The sequence below is a fragment of the Conger conger genome, chromosome 6, assembly GCF_963514075.1.
Source record: "Conger conger chromosome 6, fConCon1.1, whole genome shotgun sequence".
In the NCBI taxonomy this organism is placed as follows: Eukaryota; Metazoa; Chordata; class Actinopteri; order Anguilliformes; family Congridae; genus Conger; species Conger conger.
Genome location: NC_083765.1, coordinates 45,133,084 through 45,140,147, shown reverse-complemented (window position 1 = coordinate 45,140,147; position 7,064 = coordinate 45,133,084). Strand labels below are relative to the sequence as shown.

General features: G+C 43.4%; 1 protein-coding gene across 1 annotated transcript in view; it reads left to right on the top strand.

Annotated features, from left to right (window-relative positions):
* Positions 1–1,549: 1,549 nt before the first annotated feature.
* LOC133131380 (docking protein 4-like) overlaps positions 1,550–7,064 on the top strand; it is an 11,617-nt gene continuing 6,102 nt past the window's right edge. Inside the window, exons 1-2 of the mRNA XM_061246709.1 lie at positions 1,550–1,625; positions 5,692–5,811. The gene's annotated coding sequence lies outside the window, so the exon portion shown is untranslated. The remainder of the gene's footprint in view (positions 1,626–5,691; positions 5,812–7,064) is intronic.

Below are 7,064 nucleotides of genomic sequence, written 5' to 3'. Positions count from 1 at the left end.
ACGGCAGGGCAGGACCGCAAACCTTGCTATTCATTGGGCTGGCGTTGTACATATGGCATATGCTGATTGTTGTGTGATCTTATTACAGTACATGTGAGACCCGAGTGACAACATTTTATGTAAATCTTCAGCTTGTAAGGATAGGAGTAGATGCCCTGCAAGAAGAACACACAACAGTTTTGTGTTTTAAAGGAGACAAAGAACCCCCCCCCCCCCCCCCCCCAAAAGAAAAGGCAAATTAATCCCCCCCCCCCGTCCCGTGCTTTATCACATTAGTTTTATACATGCAAGGCTTTCTCTTGCCTGCTGTTCTATATGACTGTAACCAAATCTGCACCCTTCTGTGACACTTCCATGGTTTCCGAGACCCAAGAAACACCAACAAAGACTTTAAACAAATCTTCAGGCTGGGGTGCTCTCTGTCGGGAAACACTAACAGTTTCCTCTTCATTGGCTGCTTCACCATTGGTCTCTTAGTCCAGTTTACTGTTCATTCTCTGCTAATTGTGTTAATGTCAGGCTCCTTGAGATGTACCCTGAAGATGTTGATGATGCCATCTCTCACTCTCTCTCCCTCCTTCACAGGACATTGGGACAGAGAGCAACAAGTTTGACCTGGTGGCCTTTGTCCCCTTGCTGCGTGAGAGGATCTACTCCAATAACCAGTACGCTCGCCAGTTCATCATATCCTGGGTGAGCGGAAGACCCCTACATTTTAAGACTGCCAGTGCCTGCAGGTTTAACTCCAGTTCTGGAGGGCCCCAGTGCCTGCAGGTTTAACTCCAGTTCTGGAGGGCCACAGTGCCTGCAGGTTTGACTCCAGTCCTGGAGGGCCGCAGTGTCTGCAGGCTGCCCCTCTGGGAATTCAGTTTGACATCCCCGGTTTATAGCATTCACTCTGTACAAAGAAGTAAATGCTAAAATACATAAGATGGTGGTTTGCGGTGATTGTTATCGTACCAGTCTTCTTAAAGATGGCTGCCTTAATTGATTCAAATGACGCATTCAGCCCTATGCATTTAACTGCATTAAAGCTCAGAATATGAAGAACAGTCACTATTTTGACAACACACATGACACATTTCCCTTTATATACTGCACGTTATGTGCAACCATGCAGCCCTAATTCGGCAAATAATTGAACTAATTATATACTGAAGATATGAGGCTGGAATAAAAACCAGCATACACACAGCCCGTGCACGCAGTTTGAGACCACTGCCTTAGAGGATGGAGCTACCATGTGCTGTCAATCGTGTAACTACCGGAATCTTTTAAGTCTTTACCGTCTGCAATATTTGTCAAAATCCGTAGGGTTGCTCATACAATATAATCACTTCCACGCATTTTGGTTGCTGGTTGGAGTTATGAACGGCGGTACTGTCAAGTTGCAAGATGTTTACAGTGATGAGAAAAATAAAATACAGTCTCTTTCTCATTCGTTCTATGGTTTTTGGATATTAGGACATGAGGAACATGAGGAATTTCTGACTGGTGGTCGGTTCGCTCTTTCAGATCCTGGTGCTGGAGTCGGTCCCTGATATCAACCTCCTGGACTACCTGCCAGAAATCCTGGACGGACTCTTTCAGATTTTGGGGGACAGCAGCAAGGAGATCCGCAGAACGTAAGGCTCTCCGTGTCTCTTGCTTTTTCATCGTGTGACTTCAGTGGAGGAAAGAAAACAATGCTTTTTTTTTACCAGCCAAATTCGACTTTATTAAATAATCGAATACTGTTAGTTTGCGCCAACCACGCAAGATGGTCTGCATAAAGGCACATTACATACATACAGTAACCAAACAATGTGTTTTTTATATATACGGTAGGTCAGGCGCTTAATAAACATGTGGCTAATATCCAAGACTGAAAAATAAAATAAATAATAATAAATGAGAAGTCACTGACGAATTAATTGTAAACCCCCCCACAAAAAAAGACGCATGTCAATGCGCAAATGCGGGATGCACACGGCGCGGTTGTACGATTCCAAAGACGTTTTCCTCATTTTGGCAGTACATTGTATCTTTCATAGCAACTTAACTTAAAGAAGCTATACTTCATAACCGCTATCTATCGTTGCAATTTAACAATTGCTTCAGACACGTTGTAGGCTACTAAGATCAAGCAGCCGAATTACTTGGAAATCGTTTAAATGAGTGTAGCTAGCCTTTTTATTGCGCAGGTTATAATTCTCAGACATTTTCTATTTGGGGTCGTATATGATTTTCAGAATTTGTGGAATTTTGCGTCTAATAACATAACGGTGTATGAAATATTGTCTGGCATCGTAGTTTCTTGGAATGTAGGGAAAATGATATCGACGTTGTTCGTTTACATGTAACGTTATAGCATAGCCTACATGTCATTTGTAACGGTTGGAAATATGAGCAGGCCTTAAAATACAGAATTACTTTAGGGAATTATTAAAACGACGCGCACAGTAAGGTTAGGCCAAATGTGGATTAACAACGTAATTGCTTTTCTAGTTGTGATCATATTTGCTTTTCAGAATTTGTGTTAGCCTATTTTGTTTGTAATGTAGCGGTTTAAAAAATGTTGACTGAAACCGTAGTTTGTTGCCATGTAGGAAAAATTCTATCGACGTCCATCGCTACATTTATAGCTTATGTAATTTGTAACGGTTGGAAATATGAGCAGGCCTTAAAATGGTGCGCGTGTTAGCCAAATGGTAGGCTACCGTTTAAATTCCAAATCCACAAGATTACATTTACATTTTACATTTACATTTTAGTCATTTGGCAGACGCTTTTAATCCAAAGCGACTTACAAGTGCATAGGTTCTACCACAAGTCAAAGCATCACATCCAGAACTAGAAAAATACACCTGGACTGCTGTTCTAGACATATAGTCGTCATCATAAGTGCAATTTTTTTTTTTTTTTTTTTTGGGGGGTGGGGGGGGGGGTTTAGACAGGGATAGGGGTATCAGAAGGGGGGGGGCGGGGTAAATCAGGAGGGGGGACTAAGGTATAGTTTGAACAGGTGTGTTTTGAGTCTGCGTCGAAATAGGGGGAGGGATTCTGCTGTCCTGACAGTGGTAGGCAAGTCATTCCACCACTGAGGAACCAGAACGGAAAACAGGCGTGAACGTGCAGCTCGACCGCCAGGTGCCCGTAGAGAGGGAATCGTAAGGCGACCAGAGCTGGCAGACCGGAGTGGTCTAGCTGGGGAGTAGGGAGTGATCAGGGATTGTATGTAATGTGGGGCAGTCCCCTTAGCAGCCTGAAATGCCAACACTAGGGCCTTGAATCGGATGCGTGCGGCAATAGGAAGCCAGTGGAGGCCAATGAGAAGCGGGGTGACATGAGCCGACCTGGGCTGACTGGTGATCAAGCGGGCTGCAGCATTCTGGACCAGCTGGAGGGGCTTGATGGCGCACGCTGGGAGACCGGCTAGGAGGGAGTTGCAGTAATCCAGGCGGGAAATGACGAGCGCCTGGACTAGGAGCTGGGTGGCTTTCTCCGTCAGGAGATGACGGATGCGGCGTATATTAAACAGAAAGAACCTGCAGGTTCTGGCAGTGGAGGATACTTGTGGAGCCAGGGAGAGGCAGTTGTCAAGAGTCACCCCAAGATTCTTTGCCGTACGGGAGGAGGAAACTACAAAGTCCTCCACAGTCAGTGAGAGGTCGATTGACGGAGAGGACTTAGCAGGGATGTAGAGAAGCTCAGTTTTGGCAAGGTTGAGCTTCAGGTGATGGGAAGTCATCCATGCAGAGATATCAGCCAAGCAGGCAGAGATCTGTGTGGTGATTTGGGTGTCAGGGGGGAAGGAAATGAAGAGTTGGGTGTCATCAGCGTAGGAGTGATAAGAGAAGCCGTGGGAAGAGATAACAGAACCAAGAGACATGGTGTATAGCGAGAAGTGTTAACAGCAGAACACAGTGCTGAAGGTGTGACAGTCGGTTTAGCGGGTAGGAGATTTTATTTCATAATCGACTGAGTGAGATTTTTATACGTCCGTAAAGTAATACAGAATTACTGTAGTGAATAAATCGTAGACACAGTAGACTGAATGTGTGTTAAATACGTAATTGCCTTTCTAGTTGTGGCCATTTTTGCTTTTTAGAATGTGTGGTGTTTTGCCTCGAATAACAACGCTTTAAAAAATGTTAACTCTGCAACATTAGCCTCGTTTCTTGCCATGTAGGGAAAAATAATAGTGACATTGATCGTTACATTTATAGGAGCAGGCCTTAAAATCTGCGAGTTAGCTGAATGGTAGGCTACCACTTAAATTCCAAATACAGAAAAAATGAATGTTTTTCACAAAAATTACACAAAAAAACATGTTTAGTTGGCTCATATGCTACGGAGTTGATTGCCCGTTTAAGTTGAGTAGAAGGCACGAAGCAAAAGTGGAAATTTCATAACAATAGGCCTAAAAGTTACTAGCGAACTACGTAGTTTTGAAAATACGAATTGAAGACAAATTGCCGTGGAGGAATAATGTTACAAAGAGACGCGAAGGAGTGAAAAAACATTTATACGCCGTTTTTATACGCCGGTAAAGTAATACATAATTACTTCATGGAATAATGAAAACAACGTGCACAGTAGGCTAAATGTGGGTTAACTAGCTACGTAATTGCTTTGGTTTCAAAAACTTTTCTGCTCTCGATTAATATTGCCTTGTACGATTGAGCCAGCCAATGGCATAGTTTGTGCGTAGTGAAGTGCAGAAAAAGTTTTTGAATCTAAAACAATCACTTATTTTCACCCAAGTCTGTTTGGATAGCACATAGCTTGTGAGTAGCGCTTGTGGAATTGCTTCTGTGATTGTAACTGTAAGATTTCTTGCCATTTTGCCGGACTGCAAAACGAAATTGGCAATTCCACAGTAATGTCAACTGAGCATGAAAAAATAAACAAAATTCACAGGAACTGGGGAATGTAGTACGTTCATCCTGGGCTGAAATGCTGTTTCTAGATGCCAGAAGTTGGTTGACTCGATGCATTGTTATCAAAAACGGTTATGCAACTAAATATGAGTTAATCTTGAAAAATGTCTTCTGTTTATACAGTTTGAGTTTGTAGAGAAAAATGTCGACACTGCCATTTTTTTGAACAGATTAATATTCCTTTTCTTTGCTTCCTGTAAAAGAATTTGCTAATGCTTTGATTTGGAATTGAATGTGTCATGTGTCTACCACATTTGAAATATTCAACTCAAAGCAATTCAAATATTTGCACTTTATGAACTTTTTTTAACGCACTGCTTTTTATTTTAACACAAGTGTGTGATTTTGTGTTGTATATGCGTGTGTTTGAAAAGCCATTCTTGGGACAAGCATTGGAAATGAGCATAAGCCATCAATTCTGTGGTGCATTGCATTGGATTTTGTTCTACAGTAATCTGTTTTTAAATGTGTTTGTTCCTATCGAATAAACATTATCAAAGGGTTTTAGTCTTGTGATGAAACTTAAAATCATATCTCTCTCCTCAAGTAGAAAATGTTTGCCTTCTTTTAAGTTACTGTTTGCTTAACAAGTGAAATTATCTTGGCCCTTTGGCAAATCTTAAAAACTCAAACTGTCTCACTTCATTGGAAATATTTTTGTCTTACTTAGCAAAGTGTGTGTGTGGTGCTTCAGGTCAGTAATTACTGCTCAAACACATGATGTCATACAGTGGGAGGAGCCACATTCTCACTTCCTGTTTCCTCACAGAGCTGGAGGCAGAGGAGTGGTTCAAGACCCTGTCAATTGAGTGCCTGGGGACCCGCCTCAATGACATCAGCCTGGGGGAGCCAGACCTGCTAGCAGCGGGGGTGCAGTGTGAGCACACAGGTGTGTGTGTGTGTGTGTGTGTGTGTGTGTGTGTGTGCGTGTATATACAGTATCTATGGTACAGAGTGTTTGTGTGTGTTTGTACTGTATCAGCATAATTTACAGCTGAATTTCGTCCCAACCCCCAATTCCCATAGGGATCCATTTATATGCAAATAACTTTACTATCGCTTGTAGGACAGCCTGAAAATAAGATATCCAGACTCTGATGATGTTGATAGGTTACGGACAACAGGTCATGGCATGCAAAGGAAATGCAAAAAATCACTAGTTAATCTATGATTGTTAATTTATCCAATTATTTTTGAAATTGGGGGGGCTGTAATTCCTACACCATTCACCGATTTACTTCCAACACAAAACACAAACAATCACCGAACACACAGTCATTCCACTAGGGACAGAAGAGAGTCCTGGTGGTGTAGCACTGAATGCTTTGAGACTTTATGACTGTACATATGGTTATGAAGAGTTGACTCTGGGAGGGTGCATTGGGGAGGGTGGAGGGAGGGGGTGAGAGGGACGGGGAGGGAGAGAGAGCATGGGGGAGGGGGAGGGAGGCAGGGGGTGGGAGGGTGCGTTTGGGAGGGTGGAGGGAGGGGGTGAGAGAGAGGGGGAGGGAGAGTGATGGGGGTGAGACAGAGAGAGAGGCAGAGAGCTAAATGAAATTACACAAGCTAACAAATATTTGTACTCTGTTCATATGTTTATTCTCTGTTTGTTGTATTGATGCTTTGGCAGAAAGGGGGGGGAGTAAGGGGGTAGAGAGAGTGAGAGAGAAAGACGGGGAGAAAGAGAGAGAGAGAGGGAGAGAGAGAGTTGGGCGGTGGGGCAAGGGGGGAGAGAGAGTGAGAAAGAGAGAGGGGGAAGAGAGAGGGAGAGAGAAAGAGAGAGGGGGGGCTCAGAGAGAGGACAGTGTGAATGCTGATGTAGAAACTAAATTTCCAGTGCAGTGTTGTATCAGTTGCAGACGTACTTTACCTATGTGGGGGTGTAATGAAGAGAGGGTGCCCTCCTCTGCCCGGTGCTGGTACTGCAGCCCTCACACAGTGTGTATAACTCAGACACACAGCAGTATGCGGGCCAGCTCGATCTCAGCCACGTCCCAGCTCCAAGGACAGATCCGTCCGCCAGATTACATGATTAGATTAGACAGATTTAACCCTTCCTTTGAGGTGTGAGGTCACAAATATGATATTAGGATGTACTTCGCGGAACATTCTAATGCTGATGTTACAATCACAGCTGGTGAA